Genomic DNA, 19459 nt, shown 5'->3' with positions numbered 1-19459 from the left:
GCAAGTTAGAGGTCGGTTCGCCAATCAACAGCAGCGCCGCCCTTGCCAGCAGGTTTAATGACAATATTAGGATTAGGTACGAGAGAATGGATTGCTGCAATGTCAGAGGGAGGTAGATTAGAGTGAGTGAGTGGAGCAGAGAAACTGAGACGGCCGATGTCACGTTGGCAGTTCCCAATGAAAGGAACTAGAGACGGTAGGAGGCCAGAGCAACGGGTATAGGGGGAACGAGAATTCTGAAAATGGTAGGAAGCATTCTCTGTGCGGGGGCAGATTCTGGCCAGATAATTGGGCACAGAGGTGATGGTGATGGAAGATTAGTGCAGCATTGTGCCGATCTCAAAATTCACTGAGTTAGGGGCGTATGGGATGCTGATCATATGGGCCAGACCGGATAGTAAAAACACAGCAATTGCTGAAATTGGAAGTTCGATGTCAGCTCAAGGAACAGCTCCTCGTCTATTGATTAGACACATTACAGCCTTCCGGATTCAAAATTGAGTTAAACAATTTCAGATCATAACTTTGCTGTATTTCTTTCAGATGGCAGCCATTGCTGATGATTCTGCTGTTCCCATTTACACCTCCACTAGACCCAACTTTAGTTTCGTTACTTGTCCCATTACCATCTCCTTTTGCTTGGCACTATCACCAGTTTTGTCATTTATTCTCCCCTGACTTTGCGTATGTTCTTTGCTCCACTCCCAGCTTTCCCACTACTGTACTTGCTTAAAAACCTGTTACATATTTTTCCAGTTCTGGTGAAAAACCATCGATCTGAAACGTTAACTCTGTCAGTGTCACCAAAGATGCTGCCTGACCTGCATAATATTTCCAGTATTTTCTGTTTTTATTTCAGATTTCCAGCAACTACAGTGTTTTGCTTTTATATGTAATAAAGAATAGTCAACACGGATTTTAAGAGAAAGTCATGCTTTACCAACGTTATTGATTTAAAGAAGAAGTTACAGACAATATAGACAAGGGTAATGTGGTGGGTGCAATATACATGGATTTGAAAAAGGTCTTCGATAAGTTAGCACGTCATAGAAACAGGACTGACGTCAGGCGATGTGGAGTCAGAGGACAAGTAGCAGAATAGATAGCTCGCTGGCTACAAAACAGAAAACAGATAGTTGGGGTTAAAGGTATTTATCAGACTGGTGGAAGCTCAGAACTAGTGTTCCCCAAGGATCGGTACAGGGACTGCTACTGTTCATCATTTGCATAAACGATTTGTACTTGGGATTTGGAAGTACAATTTTAAATAAATGGAGTACACCAATCTGGGGGCTATAGTTAATACCGAGGAAGATTGCAACAAAATATTAGAAGATATTAATAAACTTGCAGAATGGGCGTGTAAATGGTAAATTAATTTTTTTATCGGTAAGTGTTAGGTGGTGCATTTTCATAAGCAGCATAAGGAGGCCACAAAATCTTTGGAAAATAAACGCTTAATTGGGATAGAGGAACAAAAGATACACTTTAACTAATAATTAAAACTAGCAATGGAAGTTAACAAGGGCATAAGAACGCAAACAAAGCAAAGAGGTTCAATTCAAGTGGAATTTAATTGAAAAGCAAGGACATTACTTTAAACGATAGCAAAATACTGCAGATGCCGGAAATCCGAAATAACAACAGAAAATACTGGAAAAACTCAGCAGGCCAGGCAACATCCATGGAGAGAGAAATAGACTCAACGTTTCAGGTCGAAACCCTTTGTCAAGACTGAAAAAGCACACGGAATGAAACAGATTAAAAGGCCAGGCTGGGAGAGAACAAAAGAGAAGTGAAGAGACATTAAGCAGTATTCAAAACGAGACGAGATGGTGGTAGGAATAGTGGAGACAATAAACGGCTCTGGACTAGATGTGAAATGCGCTGGCAGAATGGGAGGCAGCTGCCATGTGGGAGAGAAAAAAAGGGGGAGGGCCAAAACAAAGTTATGGATAAAAAATATAAGTAAAAATGTAATGGGGGCCGAGGTCTGAGTGGAATGGGGCGGTGAATTAAAAGGACTGGTGACCGGAAGCTCGGGGTCATCCTTACGGACTCAATGGAGGTGTTCTGCAAAGCAGTCACCCAATCCGCGTTTGGTCTCCCCAATGTAGAGGAGACCACATCGTGAGCAGCAAATACATTATACTAGTTTGCAAGAAGTACAAGTCAATCGCTGTTTCACCTGGAAGGGGTGTTTGGGGCCCTGGCCAGTGGGAAGGGGGGGAGGTATAAGGGCAGGTGTTGCATCTCCTGTGCTTGCACGGGACGGTTCCGGGCAAAGTGGAAGGGGAGCTGGGGGTGATAGAGGAGTGGACTAGGGTGTCTTGGAAGGAGTGGTCCCTACGGAATGCTGAAAGCAGAGGGGAGGGGAAGATGCGTTTGGTGGTGGGATCACGTTGGAGGTGGCGGAAATGGCAGAGGATGATCCATTGAATGTGAAGGCTGGTAGGGTGAAAGGTGAGGACAAGGGGAAACCTATCGTGGGTCCGGGAGGGAGGGGCAGGGATGAGGGCAGATGTGCGGGTGATAGAATGGACACGATCGAGGGCAGTATCAACCATGGTAGAGGGGAATCCTTGGTTGAGGAAATAGGAAGACATGTCGGAAGCACTGGTGTGGAAGGTGGCATCGACGGAGCAGATGCAGGGGAGATGGAGAAACTGGGAGAGTGTATAGAGTCCTTACAGGAGTCGCAGTGGGAGGAAGTGTAGTCCACGTAGCTGTGGGAGTCAGTGGGCTTGTAGTGAATGTTGGTCAATAACCTATTCCCAGAGATGGAGATGGAGAAGTCGAGGAAGAAACATAGGAACATAAAAGATGGGAGCAGATGTAGGCCATTTGGCCCCTCGAGCCTGCTCCGCCATTCAATGAGATCATGGCTGATCATTAAACTCAGTACCCTGTCCCTGCCTTCCCCCAATATCCCTTAATCCCTTTAGCCTTAAGAAATATATCTAACACCTTCTTCAATATATTTAATGAATTGGCATCTACTGCCTTCTGTGGTAGAGAATTCCACAGGTTCACCACTCTCTGGGTGAAGAAATTCCTCCTCAGCTCTGTCCTAAATGGCTTCCCCCTTATCCTTAGACTCTGACACCTGGTTCTGGACTCCCCCGCCATCGGGAACATCCTTCCAGCATCTAATCTGTCTAGTCCTGTTAGAATTTTATAAGTTTCAATGAGATCCCCTGTCATTCTTCTAAACTCAAGCGAGTATAAGCCCAATCGACCCAAGCTCTCCTCATACGTCATTCCTGCCACCCCAGGTATCAGTCTGGTGAATCTTCGCTGCACTCCCTCCATGGCAAGAACATCCTTCATCAGATAAGGCGACCAAAACTGCACACAATACTCAAGGTGTGGGCTCACCAAGGCCCTGTACAACTGCAGCAATACATCCTTGTTCCTGTACTCAAACCCTCTCGCTACAAAGGCCAACATACCATTTGCCTTCTTAACCGCCTCCTCCACCTGCATACTTACCTTCAGCGACTGGTGCAAAAGGACGCCCAGCTCTCGTTGCACTGCCACCTCTCCCAATCTATTGCCGTTCAGGTATTAATCTGCCTTCCTGTTTTGGCCACCAAAGTGGATAACCTCGCATGTATCCACATTATACTGCATCTACCATGCATCTGCCCAATCACCAAACCTGTCCAAATCATACTGGAGTTTCTCGGCACCCTCCTCACAGCACACACACCCACCCAGCTTTGTGTCGTCTGCAAACTTGGAGATATTACATCTAGTTTCCTCGTCTAGATCATTAATATATATTGTGAATAGCTGGGGTCCTAGGACTGATCCCTGCAGTACCGCAGTAGTCACAGCCTGCCACTCAGAAAAAAACCCGTTTATTTCAACTCTTTGCTTCCTGTCTGCCAACCAGTCATCTATCCACGTCAGTACCTTGCCCCCAATCCCATGTGCCTTAAGATTACACGCTAATCTCTTATGCGGGACATTATCAAAAGCCTTCTGAAAGTCCAAATACACCACATCCACTGGTTCTCCCTCATCTGTTCTACCAGTTACATCCTCATAAAATTCCAGTAGATCAGTCAAGCACGATTTACCTTTTGTAAATCCATGTTGACTTTGTCCGATCTTGTCACTGTTTTCCAAGTGCTCTACTATAATATTTTTTAGAATGGACTCCAGCATTTTCCCTACTACTGATGTCAGGCTTACTGGTCTATAATTCCAAGTTTTCTCTCTACCACCTTTTTTGAACAGTGGGGGAACATTAGCTACCCTCCAATCCATGGGAACTGTTGCAGAGTCTATAGAATTTTGGAAGATGACCAGCATTGCATCTACTATTTCCAGGGCCACTTCTTTAAGCAGCCTAGGATGTAGATGATGAGGCCCTCGGGATTTATTGGCCTTCAATCGCGTCAATTTCCCTAACACCATTTCCCTACAAATACTGATTTCATTCAGTTCCTCCCTCTCATTAGAACCTATGTTCGCCGACATCTCTTGGAGGTTATTATTGTCCTCCTTTCTGAAAACAGAACCAATGTATGTATTTAATTGATCTGCCATTTCTGTGATCCCCATTAAAAATTCCCCTGATTCTGACTGCAAGGGACCTATGTTTGACTTCACCAATCTTTTTCTCTTCACATGCCTATAAAAGCTTTTACAGTCAGTTTTTATGTTCACTGAAGCTTACTCTCATACTCTATTTCAACCTCTTGATTAATTCCTTTTTCCTCCTTTGCTGAATCCAAAACTGCTCCCAGTCCTCAGGTTTACTGCTTTTTCTGGCCAATTTGTATGTTCTCTCTTGGGTTTTATGCTATCCTTAATTTCCCTTGTTATCCATGGTTGAGTCACCTTTTTTGTTTTATTGTTATGCCAAACAGGGATGAACAAATTCTGTAATTTATCCGTGCGATCTTTGAATGTTTGCCATTGCCTATCCACCCAATCGATCCTACCCAGCTCGCAACTCATATCACAGTAGTTTCATTTATTTAAATTCAGGACCCTAGTCTCTGAGTCAACTACTTCACTCTCCATCTTAATGAAGAATTCTATCACATTTTGATCGCTCCGCCCCTAGGGGCCTCGCGCAACAAGATTGCTAATTAATCCTTTCTCATGACATATGGAAATGTCATGGAAAAGGACAGGGATGGGCCGGAAATAAAGGTTCTAAATTGGGGGAAGGCCGATTTTAATAGGATAAGGCAGGATCTGGCCAAAAGGGACTGGGATCAGCTACTTGTGGGAAAATCTGCATCGGAGCAATGGCAGGCTTTCAGAAGGGAGATTGAGATCATACAATGGCAACATGTTCCCGTAAAGGTCAAGGGTGGTTCCAAAAACCACAGGGAACCTTGGATAGCTGGGGATATACGAGAATGGATTTGGAAATAAAGGAGTGCTTTTGGCAGATACAAAAGGCTAAAGGCAGAGAAAGCCCTAGAGGAGTACAAAAAGTGCAGGGGGATACTTAAAAAAGAAATTAGGATATCAAGGAGGGGCCATGAAATAACACTGGCGAGCAAAATAAAGGAAAATCCTAAGATGTTTTATAAGTATATTAAGGGTAAGAGGATAACTAGGGAAAAAATAGGGCCTATTAGGGACAAAAGTGGCAATCTGTGTGTGGAGCCGGAAGATGTAGGAGGGGTTCTAAATGAATTTTTTGCATCTGTTTTCACTATGGAGGAGGACGATGTAGACATAGAAATAGGGCGGGGGGACTGTGATATGCTCGAACATATTAACATCGAGAGGGAGGAGGTATTGGCGGTTTTAACAGGCCTAAAAATGGATAAATCCCCAGGCCCGGACGAAATGTATCCCAGGCTGCTGTGTGAGGCAAAGGAAGAGATTGCGAGGGCTCTAACACATATATTCAGGACCTCTCTGGCCACAGGGGATGTGCCAGAGGACTGGAGAACCGCTAATGTAGTACCATTATTCAAGAAGGAAAGTAGGGAAAAACTGGGGAACTACAGGCCTGTGAGCCTAACATCAGTGGTAGGAAAATTATTGGAAAAAATTCTGAGGGACAAAATTAGTCTCCACTTGGAGAGACAAGGATTAATCAGGGATAGTCAACATGGCTTTGTCAAGGGAAGATCATGTCTGACTAATTTGATTGAATTTTTTGAGGGGGTGACTAGGTGTGTGGATGAGGGTAATGCACTGGATGTGGTATACATGGATTTCAGTAAGGCCTTCGATAAAGTCCCGCACAGGAGACTGGTCAAGAAGGTAAGAGCCCATGGAAACCAGGGTGCCTTGGCACATTGGATACAAAACTGGCTTAGTGGCAGAAGGCAGAGGGTGATGGTCGAAGGTTGTTTTTGTGACTGGAAGCCTGTGGCCAGTGGGGTACCACAGGGATCGGTGCTGGGTCCCTTGCTGTTTGTGGTCTACATTAATGACTTGGATATGAATGTAAAAGGTATGATCAGTAAGTTCGCGGATAATACAAAAATTGGTACGGTGGTAAATAGCGAGGAGGGTAGCCTCAGTCTGCAGGACGATATAGATGGGTTGGGCAGATGGGCGGAACAGTGGCAAATGGAATTTAACCCGGAAAAGTGCGAGGTGATGCACATTGGGGGGACTAACAAGGCAAGGGAATACACAATGAATGGTAAGACCCTAGGCAAGACGGAGGGGCAGAGGGATCTGGGTGTGCAAGTACACAGATCCCTGCAGGCGGCGGAACAGGTGGATAAGGTGGTAAAAAAGGCATATGGGATACTTGCCTTCATTAGCCGAGGCATAGAATATAAGAGCAAGGAGGTTATGATGGAGCTGTATAAAACACTGGTTAGGCCACAGCTGCAATACTGTGTGCAGTTCTGGTCGCCACACTACAGGAAGTATGTGATCGCTTTGGAGAGGGTGCAGAGGAGATTCACCAGGATGTTACCAGGGCTGGAGCGCTTCAGCTATGAAGAAAGACTGGGCAGATTGGGTTTGTTTTCCTTGGAGCAGAGGAGGCTGAGGGGGGACATGATTGAGGTGTACAAAATTATGAGGGGCATAGATAGGATGGATACTGAGGAGCTTTTTCCCTAAGTAGAAGGGTCAATAACTAGGGGGCATAGATTCAAGGTAAAGGGCGGGAGGTTTAGAGGGGATTTGAGAAAGAGCTTTTTCACCCAGAGGGTGGTTGGAGTCTGGAACTCACTGCCTGAAAGGGTTGTGGAGGCAGGAACCCTCACAACATTTAAGAAGCATTTGGATGAGCACTTGAAATGCCATAACATACAAGGCTACGGACCAAATGCTGGAATATGGGATTAGATTAGACAGGGCTTGATGGCCGGCACGGACACGATGGGCCGAAGGGCCTCTATCCGTGCTGTATAACTCTATGACTCTATGACTCTACAGTACGCAGTCTAAGATGCCCTTGTCTCCAGTTGGTTCCTCGACATATTGGTCCAGGAAAGCATCCCGTATACGATCCAGGAATTCCTCCTCCACAGTATTGTTACTTATTTCGTTAGCCCAATCTATATGTAGATTAAAGTCACCCATGATAACTGCTGTGCCCTTATTGCACGCTTCTCTAATTTCCCATTTAATGCCATCCCCAATGTTCGCATTACTGTTTGGGGGCCTGTATACCGCTCCCACTAAAGTTTTCTGTTCCTTGGTATTTCTCAGTTCTACCCATACAGATTCCACATCATCAGAGCTAATATCCTTCCTTACAATTGTGTTAATCCCCTCTTTACCAGCAATGCTACCCCACCTCCTTTTCCCTTTCGCCTGTCTTTCCTGAATATTGAATACCACTGGATGTTGAGTTCCCAGTCTTGGACACCCTGGAGCCATGTTTCCGTAATCCCAATCATATCATATCCGTTTATCTCTATTTGCACAGCTAATTCATCCACAGTATTATGAATGCTCCTCGCATTAAGACACAAAGCCTTCAGGCTTGTTTTTAACACTCTTAGAACTTTTAGAATTATTATTTACTGTTGCCATGTTTGATTTAAACCCTTGATTTCTCTGACTGCCACCTTTGCTTGTCTCCTTCCTGTCTTTTGCTTCTATCATTGATCCCCTTTCATCTGCCTCCCTGCTCAGGTTCCCAACCCCCTGCCATTTTAGTTTTAACCTTCTCCCAGAGCACTAGCAAACACTCCCCCTAGGACATTAGTCCCGGTCCTGCCCAGGTGCAAACCATCCAGTTTGTACTAGTCCCACCTCCCCCAGAACCGGTTCCAATGTCCCAGGAATTTGAATCCCTCCCCCTTGCACCATTCCTCTAGCCATGTATTCATCTATTTCTACTCTGACTAGCACGTGCCACTGGTAGCAATCCTAAGATTACTACCTTTGAGGCCCTATTTTTTAATTTACCTCCTAACTCCCTATATTCAGCTTTTAGGATCTCATCCTGTTTTTTAGCTACCTCGTAGGTACCTATATGCACCATTACAACTGGCTGTTCACCCTCCCCTTCCAAAATGGGAAGGGAAGAGTCAGAGATGGACCATGTGAAGGTGAGGGAAAGGTGTAAATTGGAGGCAAAGTGAATGGAATTGTCTAGCTCAGGGCAAGAGCAGGAAACGGCACCGATACATTCATCAATGTACCGGAAGAAGAGGTGAGGAAGGTGACCTGAGTAGGACTGGAACAAAGCATGTTCCACATATCCCACGAAAATGCAGGCATAGCTAGGACCCATGCGGGTACCCATAGCAACACCTTTGATTTGGAGGAAATGAGTGGAGTCAAAAGAGAAGTTGTTCAATGTGAGAACAAGTTCAGCCTGTCAGAGGAGGGTGGTGGTGGATGGGGAATGGTCTGGACTCTGTTCAAGGAAGAAGTGGAGTGCCATCAGGCCATCTTGGTGGGGGATGGAGATGTAGAGGGATTGTACGTCCATGGTGAAAAGGAGGTGGTTGGGGCCAGGAAACTGGAAAATGTTAAAGTGGCGGAGAGCATCAGAAGAGTTGTGGATGTAGGTGGGAAGAGACTGGACAAGTGGAGAAAAGATAGAGTCGAGATAGGAAGAGATAAGTTCCGTGGGGCAAGAACAGGCTGAAACAATGGGTCTAGCAGGGCAGTCGTGTTTCTAGGTCTTGGGAAGGAGGTAGAAGCGGGCTGTGCAGGGTTGGGGAACTATGAGGTTGGTGGCCGCTGGGGGAAGATTCCCAGAGTAGATGAGGTCAGTGACCGTCTTGGAAACGGTGGTTTGATGTTCGGTAGTGGGGTCATGGTCCAGGTGGAGGTGGGATGAGGTGTCAGAGAGTTGGTGTTCATGTTCCGCTGGGTAGAGGTCAGTTGGCCAAACAACAACAGCACCACCCTTGTCAGCAGGTTTAATGGCATGTCAGAGTTGGATCAGAGAATGGAGTGCTGCAAGTTCAGTGGGAGGTAGGTTGGAGTTAGTGAGGGCAGCAGTGAAATGGAGATGGCCAATGTCACGGCGGCAGTTCCTTTTTCCTCAACCGAGGATTCCCCTCTACCATGGTTGACATGGCCCTCGACCGTGTCCATTCTATCTCCCACACTTCTGCCCTCACCCCTGCCCCTCCCTCCCGGAACCACGATAGGCTTCCCTTGTCCTCACCTTTTACCCCACCAGCCTCCACATTCAATGAATTAACCTCCGCCATTTCTGCCACCTCCAACGTGATCCCACCACCAAATGCATCTTCCCCTCCCCCCTCCTTTCAGCATTCCACAGGGAGAGCTCCCTCCGAGACACTCTAGTCCACTCCTCTATCATCCCCAGCACCCATTCCCCTTCGCCCGACACCTTTCTGTGCATGCGCAGGAGATGCAACACCTGCCCTTATACCTCCCCACTCCCCACTGTCCAGGGCCCCAAACAGCCCTTCCAGCTGAAGCAACGATTTACTTGTACTTCTTGCAAACTAGTATAATGTATTTGCTGATCACGATGTGGTCTCTTCTACATTGGGAAGACCAAACGCACATTCGGTGACCGCTTTTTGGAACACCTCCGTTCAGTACATAAGGGTGACCCCGAGCTTCCGGTCGCCTGTCATTTTAATTCACCGCCCCATTCCCACTCAGACCTCACTGTACTCGGGCACTTGCAATGTTCCACGGAAGCTCAGCATAAGCTGGAGGAACAGCACCGCATCTTCTGATTAGGCACTTTACAGCATTCCGGACTCAATATCGAGTTCAACAATTTCAGATCATAACCTCGGCCCCCATTACATTTAAACTTATATTTTATCCACATCTTTTGGTTTTGGCCCTTCCCCCCTAATCTAGAGCCGTCTTTTGTCTCCACTACTCCTATCACCATCTCGTTTCGTTTTCAATACCTCTCAATGTCTCTTCACTTCTCTTTTGTCCTTTCCCAGCCTGGCCTTTTAATGTGTTTCATTTCCTGTGCTTTTTCAGTCTTGACAAAGGGTTTCGACCTGAAACGTTGACTCTATTTCTCTCTCCATGGATGTTGCCTGGCCTGCTGAGTTTTTCCAGCATTTTCTGTTGTTATTTTTGAAATTACTTTAAAACATGTATGGAAACTTGGTTTAGAACCCACTTAGAGTAATGTATAGTATACTGGTCTAAAAAAGGATATACAAGCACTGGAGAAAGAGCAAAAAATGAGTTGTAAAAATGATACCAGAACGCAAAATTTAGAACTATCAAATAAGTCTGCATAGGCTGCGGCTCTTTCCTCTAGAAAAGAGAAGGCTGAAGGGTGTCCTCAAAGAGGTCTTTAAAATTATGAAGGGAATAGGTAGGTGGACATAGAGAAGATGTTTCCAATTGTGGGGAGTCCAGAACAAGGTTACCTGTATATAAAATAGCCGCTTGTCCAACAGGGAATTCAGGAGAAACCTCTTTACCCAGAGAGTGGTTAGAATGTGGAACTTGCTATCAGATAGAGTAGTTGAGGCGAATAGCGTAGATGCCTTTAGTTGAAGCTAGATATGTACATGAGGGAAACTGAACAGAAGGATATGGAGATAGAGTTAGATGAAGTACGGAGTGAGCAGGCACGTGCGGAGCAAAAATATCGCACAGACCATTTTGGTCAAATGGCCGGTTTCTGTGCTGTAGATTCTATGTAAAATCTCCCGAGTAAAGCCTCGCATATAACCCTGCAGAAATGAGCAGATAGAAAGCTCCCTTACCTGAACACACCACCCTCGCATTTTCTTTATGAGTACAGTCGTGTTTACCCCACGGTGCTGAGGGACATTCCCAGAGAAACGATTCGTTTCCCGAACAGTTCAGTTCATCCAACCAAACTGGGCCTGAGCCTGGTCCACAAGCAGTAGGAAGTTCCACATCCACCGCATTCCCGCAACCCAGCTGTTTGCAAACCACGTCAGCGTCGGCCAGGTCCCAGGAATCATCACAAACTGAGCCCCAGGTCCCACTGTAATAAACCTCCACTCGCCCAGCACATGGGCTTCCACCGTCGGACAACCTTAACTGCACGTGTCCTGTTAGAGAACAATACAGGAGGATTATACTTCAAATATACATTTATCTCATCACTCAATCCAAACATTGCTGCTTCTCCAGCTAAAGAAAATGGTGCTTTTAATGTGTCTGTGACAGGTACATGATATTATATCCCGCAACATCTGTCTGCACTTACATATTACATACAATTATACAGAATGTACAGCACAGAGTCAGGCCATTCGACCCAAGGGGTCCAACCCGGTATTCATGCTCCACACTAGCCTCCTCCCACCCCACTTCCCCTAATCCTTTCAGGATAACATTCTATTCATTTCTCCATCGTTCGATTTATTGCCTCCAGTTCTCCCGTTTGGTTTGGAATGCTGTGCACATAGATGTACAGCCAAATTAAGTTGTTTTTATTAATTGTGCCACTCACTTTATTTTTAACAATCAATTTATAATTCTGTTCTATAAGTGTATCTGTTCCCTAACCGTTAATCTTACCCGTATTGGTTACCTTGGTCTGACATTCACTCAGACCTCCTCTTTCTTTTATCTTCAGGCTTATGTTAATTTCACCAGATTCCTCCCCCCGTAATACTAGCTTATAGACTTATCCACAGCTTTATTTATCACTTCCGCTGCACACTGCATACTGCAGAATGCAACGTACGTACAGCATAATGGAACTTACACCATTTCAGGCCCAGAATGTCTGTCTACATTCATATGCTGTGTAATAACACTTAGACCAGTCCATGCCAAAACATCCTTCCATACTTATACACAACATAATGGAACTTAGACCAGTGAATCTCCAGCACATCTGTCTGCACGTTTATGCTGCACAATGGAACTGACTTGCAAACTCGGCCGCATTTGACCGCCGAGCTGATCTTCCAATCCCACGTGCTCTCCGTCACAAAGACCGCCGACTTCCACCTCTGTATCATCACTCACCTCCATCCCTGCCTCGGCCCATCTGCTGCTGAAACGCCGTCCTCCCATCCTGCACCCTCCATAACCTTCAGCTCACCCGAAAACTCCTGATATCCTGACCCGCACCAGGTCACACTCACCATCATCCTTGTGCTCACTGCTTTGGATTGGCTTCCTGTCCGCCAAAGCCTCCAGTTTTAAATTACCATCCTCAGGTTCAAATATCTTCATGCACTCGACCCCCTCTATCACTATAACCACCTCCAGCCCGAATCATTTCGGGAACTCTACTGTTCTCCAAATGTGGCCTCTTGTGCATCATTCACTTCCTCCCTCCACAATTGGCGGCCGTGAATTTCTCCGTCTCGGTCCCAAGATCAGGAATTCCCTCCCTAAACCTTCCGCCTCTCCTGGTTTAAGACCAGCTCTTGAAACTACCCAAATGGCCAGGCTTTTAGTCGCCTGTTCTAATACCTTCATCTCTCTTCCTGTGAAGCACCTTACGACGGTTGTCTTTCGTTTAAGGCGCTATATAAATGCAAGTTCTCGTTTTTTTCCAGTTCAGCCCGTATCCTCTCGCTTTTCGCTCACCCCCTGAGTTAAATAACCAATGTAGAGACACCGAGGAACAAGTGACCAATTTACCACTTTTCTCAGCAGATTAGATATTCCCCTTGATGGTTCTGTAAAATTGAACCATTTGTTCACCTGAACACAGGACCCCTACGCCGATGCTGTCATTGAGAGATGGATTCAATGTGAATGAGCTGCAGTTCCGGAGCCGAGACTCGTTTCCTTCACACTGGACATCATTCACCCACACTCTCTCCGTACTTTGAAGAGTTATAAGCGGCTATCGCAGAGCCGCAGCCCAGCTGTCTGCAGACCACGTTGGCATCATTTAGGTCCCAGAGGTTGTCCCGCACTCTCCCCCAGCTGCCGTTGTAGTAAATCTCCACTCGCCCGTCACAGCGGCTTCCCCCATTAGTCAGTCTCGGCGGCCAACCTTCATCTACAAACAGAAACACATTGCGAGCAACGGTTAAACTGAGCCAAAATATCCCATAATTTACTAACTCTCACCCGGACAGTTATTGTTAATTTTAATGATTATATTTCTGTAATAATTACCCACAACGCTTGTAGGGTGATCCTCTCCGCCATTACCTTTTCTCAGTGAATTGATTTTAGAGAGATGCCGAGCAGCTTCCGGAGGCTAATCTGGGGAAAGGGGCTAAAAACTAACTGAGGGCGGGCGGCCCAGGCTGGCTATTGATATGAGCTCTGATCAAAGGCAGGAGCACGGGCACAAAATAGCTTCTGGCTGCTCACAGTTCAGCTGATGTGGAGAGAAACAAACAGAAGTGTAATTGATGGAGCGCTTCCCAGGACGGCCCAAAGCTCTTCACAGCCACTGAAGTACTTCTGATTTGTTGTCACTGCGACAGCAGCAGGACAGGCCGGAGGGGCTGAAGGGCCTCCTCCTGTCCACATGTTGCGATGTTTTAAGTGTGAAACGCGAGAGCTGATTTGCGCTCAGTCAGTTCCCACAAACAGCAATGAGATAACGGACCAGATAATCTGTTATAAGCTGGGGCTGGTTGATGGATAAATGTGTTCCAGGACACCGTGACAACTGTGATGTGCGGAAAGTTCGTGAAATAATCAGAGATACAGAGCAGTTTATGGATATTAAAACTCATCTCGCACTATTTATCTGGCAAGAAATTAACAGAATGTTCTGTTAAAATACAGCTGATGTGTGCGGAGAATTCTATGTTGATTCATATTTGAACCGGTAACATTGATAACGGTTCCAATACTGGTGCAGTGTTTCCGTGCTATAGCAGTGGTCCCGGGGGCTTTTTGCCGTTTCAATAGCTGTTGGTGGCGACCGCTGGGTGTTACTTTGTATTTACAAAGATTTACACCGTAACACGAGATATGTATTTATTAAACGTGCACTGGATTGAAAGCCTTTGATTCATTGCTAATATACTTCAGTCCAATCGACCGACACACACACCTCAGACTCGCTTAGTGTCAGAGGAAGAAGGTGATCTTGATCAGTAAAACGGGTGAATCAGTGACTTACAGAAATAGTGCCACTGGTGTGAGACTCTGCTCGACAGGAGAACAGTTGGTGTATTTCAGTTCAATACACTGAGTGGACTCACCCGAGCAGATGACACTGGTGTCATTTCCATGTGAGCAGCGAAACTGATCCCAGGATGAAACCGGACAATCCCACAATCGGGACTCGTTCCCCCGGCACCTGTAGTTCTCCTTCCACACTGGGCCGGTTCCCTCCCCAAAGTGAGCTGCTCCCGGGGTTGCGGTGACTGCCCCGCACTGAAGGTGCTCACAGACCACGCTGGCATCTTCTAAACTGAAATAAACATCACACAGAGTCCCCCACTGGTCTCCGTGTAGCACTTCCACCCGGCCGGAGCACCTGTTCTCCCCACCAACCAATCGGGGTCCATGGTTCCCTGTTTTGGAAACAAATACAGATTCAAATAGAATGTAAATCACCTTTAGTATATATAAGGGGCAAAATAGAAAATGGGGGAAGCTTATCCACCACTATCGCACGTCCGTAATTTATCAAATAGTTATTTCTTTGTAGCAATCAAAGTTACTGCAAGACCCCAAGAAGTTGTGTGATAACTCAAAGTTGACAGCTCTTCCTGAAAAACTAATGGATTGTTGGCCGTTATCTCAATGGGCTTGGAATATAAAAGTGAGGAAGTGATGTTTCAGTTGTACCGAGTCTTGGTCAGACCCAAACTGGGGCACTGCTCTCAGTTTTGGGCACCGCATTTCAGAAAAGATATCTTGGCCTTGGAGGTGATGCAGCGCAGATTCAGCAGAATGACAACAGTGCTTAAAGTGATGGAGGGACTGGGTGTTTAAGGTGGTGGATGGGCAGGCAATCAAGTGGACGGCTTTCATCTGGATAGTGTCGAAATTCTTGAGTATTGTTGCAGCTGCACCCAACTAGAGAGGATTCTATCAACTCCTGACCTGAGCCTTGCCGGTGGTGAAGAGGCATTGGGGAGTCAGAAGGTGGACCACTCGCTGCAGAATACCCAGCATCTGACCTGCTGTATTAGACACGGCATTTATGTGGCTGGTCATGTAGGGTTTCTAGTAAATGGCCACACAGAAAATATTAATGGTGGGGGATCGGCGATGGTAAAGCCAATTAATATCAAGAGGAGGTGGTCAGAGTATGTCATGTTGGAGATGGTCATTGCCTGACCCTTGTGTGGCACGAATGTTACTTGCGAACTATCAGCCCAAGTCTGGATGATGTCCACGTCTTGGTGCAAGTGGCCATGGCTTGCTTCATTATCTAAGGAATTGCGAATGGAGCTGAACACTCTGCAATCATCAGCAAACAGCACCACTTCTGACGTTATGTTGGAGGGAAGGCAACTTATGAAGCAGCTGACGATAGTTGGGTCAAAGACTGAAATTGCGAAGAAACTTTTCACATAAAGGGTAGTGGAAATCTGGAATTTCTCCACCTGCTCCCCAAAGGAAAGCCTTTGCATGCTGAGTTCAATCGAAATGTTCAACACTGTGATAGATTTTTGTTTGTTAAGGGTAGCAAGGAATATGGCTCAAAGGCAGATAAATAGAGTTGAGATACATATCAGTCATGATCTAATAGAATGACCGAACAGGCTAGAGGTACGGAATCTCCTATTTCTGATCATATGGATTTGTTTCCCATCATATCAGCTGTGGGGAGTAAAGAGAATTGATTCTATAATATAACTGCCCAATCTTCTCCCTCTGGCCTGATTGTACTGACCAGTGCGGGAGTACAGCCGCCCCCTGATACCCCGCTGTTCAGTAAGTGTGACTCTGGACAGGGTGGGTCGAAATGCTATTGCCATGTGGTACAATTAATAGGGCCTGGTGTTCACATCAAAGTATCTAATTAGGTCAATGCGCGTTTATGAAGTCAATGTCCGACTTTTGGGGACAATGGTCAATTATCTAGGTCAGTGAACAGTTAATGAGATAAGTGATCAGTGTCTTGTTACTACGATTGATGCTAATTAAAGTGACTGCAACACTGAGAAGTTCAGTGCGGGTCTCCTAAGTCAGTGTACCGGTAAAGTTGACGGTGCACGGCTGGTGACATCATTGCGCTGTTAATCAAGTGAATGTTGGGCTAATGACCGCAGTGCAGGCACCATCACACAGGAGCATCAGCAATGGAAATGGTGCCCGGGGTTTAGGACAGTGTCGGTTTAATGACGTCAGCGGATGGTTAAGGAGCGCAGTGAAGGGACCAGAAAGTCCGTGTTTGGGCAACGAGGACAATCGACCGCCCATAACATCAGTGCACGACAAATCAAGTCAGAATCAAGGGATGGTTAACAAAAAAGGAACCAAACTAATGACGTCAATGCACAGTTCATCAAGTCAGCTTATTTTTAGCAAGGGTTCTGAGTTGTTACTTAAGTTAACCTGTAGTTAATAAAGTCTGTAATTTGTTAATGAGTCAAAGTACATTGAACGATGTTCTCGGTCAATGATGTCAGCGTGTGATTAATGATGATAACCCGTAGTGAATGAGGCGGTGTCCTATTAATGAACCTACCGTGATGGTCTATGAGGTGTGCACAAGTTTAATGAGACAGTGCGCGACTAGCGAGTTGTTAGACACCGATTGTGACATCAACTGTCTAAGAGAAAAATACGTTCAGTGCAGGCGGTAAATAAACTAGCAACAAATCTGCTTACTTCAGAAGAAACCTTTAAGTTTAGAAACTTTCTATTGACAAATTATTGCGGATATTTTGACGTGTTCGGCCAGACCTATAACAATAATAGTAAACTGTAAGGACTAGTTTATATATGATATTGTTAGAGAGAAACACAGGAATGTCACCTTCCTCAGTTTTCCCAATATTAAGGAGGAAGTTGTCTGTTGTTCAGTAAGTCTGTACTCACCGGAGCAGATCACACTGGCATCGTTCCTGTGGGTGCACTGGTGGTGATTTACTGGAGAAAGAGGGCAGCCAACCAGACTTGTCTCGCTGCCTGTACATTCAAAGACATCACTCCGTAGAAGTCCAGTGCCCTCTCCAAAATAAGCCCCTCTTGGCACGGACACCGCGGCTCCACACTGAAGCTGAGCACAGGCCACATTGGCGTCATTCAAATCCCAGTGAAGGTCGCACACTGTTCCCCAGGTTTCACCGTACTGGACCTCCAGTCTGCCCGAGCATGGGGAGTCTCCGGATACTAGTCTAGGAAATCTGTGATCTGAATAATCATAATAATCACAATACTCACGATATTCACCATAAAATATTTGCAAATGAGTACACATCTGATTAATGACAGGTCTGACACTATTGGTTCTCAGATTGGTTCCATTCTGGTCCAATACCGATGATGCTGTTTTTCCTCTAACGCTATTGGTTATAATGTGACTGTCTGGCTTTTTATAATATTGCTTTATTTGTTGGTACCTTACCCAGTGGCCGTCACTCTGATGTTACAAACACGCACTGTATCAGCAGAGAGAACGCGGCAAAGTATCGATAGAGAGAGAAGAGTAAATCGAAGTCAAGCAATCTCTGTCCTCCCTGCACCCACTTTGGGTTGGCTCCACTGCCGGCCGCATCCATGTTCTCCTCCAGAAAGTAGAGGCCGAGATGGGCCGGCAGAGGGCGCCCTCGCTTTCACCCTGTAACTGAAGGACACCGAGGGGAGAATTTCCCGACCACCCCGTCTCCCTCCAGGAACACCCTGCCTTTACACAACACACGATGCATCCGTTTGATGATGACGGTTGGAGCCGGTACAGCTCATTAACCCAGAATGACCCTAAAGACGGCTTTTCGCATCTGCCTTGTCAATGATTCTATTTTCCTCAATCAATCTACACCAGATTCCAGACCAATCCTCCATCGCTCTCTGTGAGAAGAATATCCGGACACCAGTCCTAAGTCTGTCTTTCTCTCCCTTCAGTATTTCACACCTTGTTGTATTGACATGTTCAAATTAAAGTTTTTTTTATCTGATTCACGATTTCGCCCCATTTACTGCCTCCAGCAGATCACATCCCGCTACAAGGCCCATTATTCAGCACAGCGGTTTGTAGAGATCTGACTCCAGTTTTGGCTCTACACCACTTCCAGGGTTTAATTGTCCCCGTGTACCTCGTTACCGGAACTATACACGGTGCACAAGGCGAGGCCTGGTCAGAGCACTGTCTAGTTTAACTCTGAGCTCTTGTGCCTCGTGACCGGATGTATACACACAGCACAAGGCGTGACTGGATGGAGCTCTGTTCCGTGAAATCCAGACACCCTGATTTGCCCTGCACTCTTTTGCTTACATAGTTGAGCATTCGGTTTGTTTGCTGATTGCTGTTGTTCGCTGATTGGACATTTGAGGATCAAGGCCAAGAACTACGCTCGATCAAAAACAGATAGAGTCGTGAATTTCTAAATGCTGAAAAGGTAGAAACATTGAAGGCCCAAAGAAATTGAGGGGTACATGTACGCAGATCACTAAACTGCAGTGGTCAGTTACAAAAACATAATAAAAAATGCTAATGGAATGTTAGCCTTTATATCTAGAGGGCTAAAATGTAAACGGGAGGAGGTTTTCCTACAGCTATACAGCGCCCTGGTTAGACCACATCTGGAGAGCTGGGTCCAGTTGTGGGCACCGCACAACAGAACGAAGATATTGGCCTTGGAAGGAGTGCAGCGCAAATTCACCAGAACACTGCCAGTGCTCCAAGGGTTAAATTATGAGGAGGGATGACATGAACTAGGCTTGTATTAACTGAAGTTTAGAAGGTTAAGGGGAAATTTAAATGGTGTTTATAGAATTTTGAAAGGAACTGGTAGGACAGAGAGAGAGAAACTTCTTCCACCGACGGGGAGTCTGGGACCAGGGGACAGAACCTTTAAATCAGAGCCAGGCCATTCAATAGAGTTCAGGAACAATTCTTCATATTAAGGTTGGTAGAAGTGCGGAACTCCTTCCCACAAAAAGCAGTAGATGCAAGCTCAATTAATAATATTACATCGCCATATAGGGACCGATCTCTAACATCAGATTCAAA

The 19459-nt window shown here is 45.9% G+C and overlaps 1 pseudogene; it reads right to left on the bottom strand.

Annotated features, from left to right (window-relative positions):
- Positions 1-19459, bottom strand: part of LOC147083872 (scavenger receptor cysteine-rich domain-containing protein DMBT1-like) — a 49046-nt pseudogene that overhangs the window by 16270 nt on the left and 13317 nt on the right.

This window comes from Somniosus microcephalus, unplaced genomic scaffold (assembly GCF_052327205.1).
Source record: "Somniosus microcephalus isolate GS21.2 unplaced genomic scaffold, FLI_Smic_1.0 scaffold33, whole genome shotgun sequence".
In the NCBI taxonomy this organism is placed as follows: Eukaryota; Metazoa; Chordata; class Chondrichthyes; order Squaliformes; family Somniosidae; genus Somniosus; species Somniosus microcephalus.
Note: the sequence above shows the minus strand (reverse complement) of the source record. Positions and strands in the feature narration are given on the sequence as shown.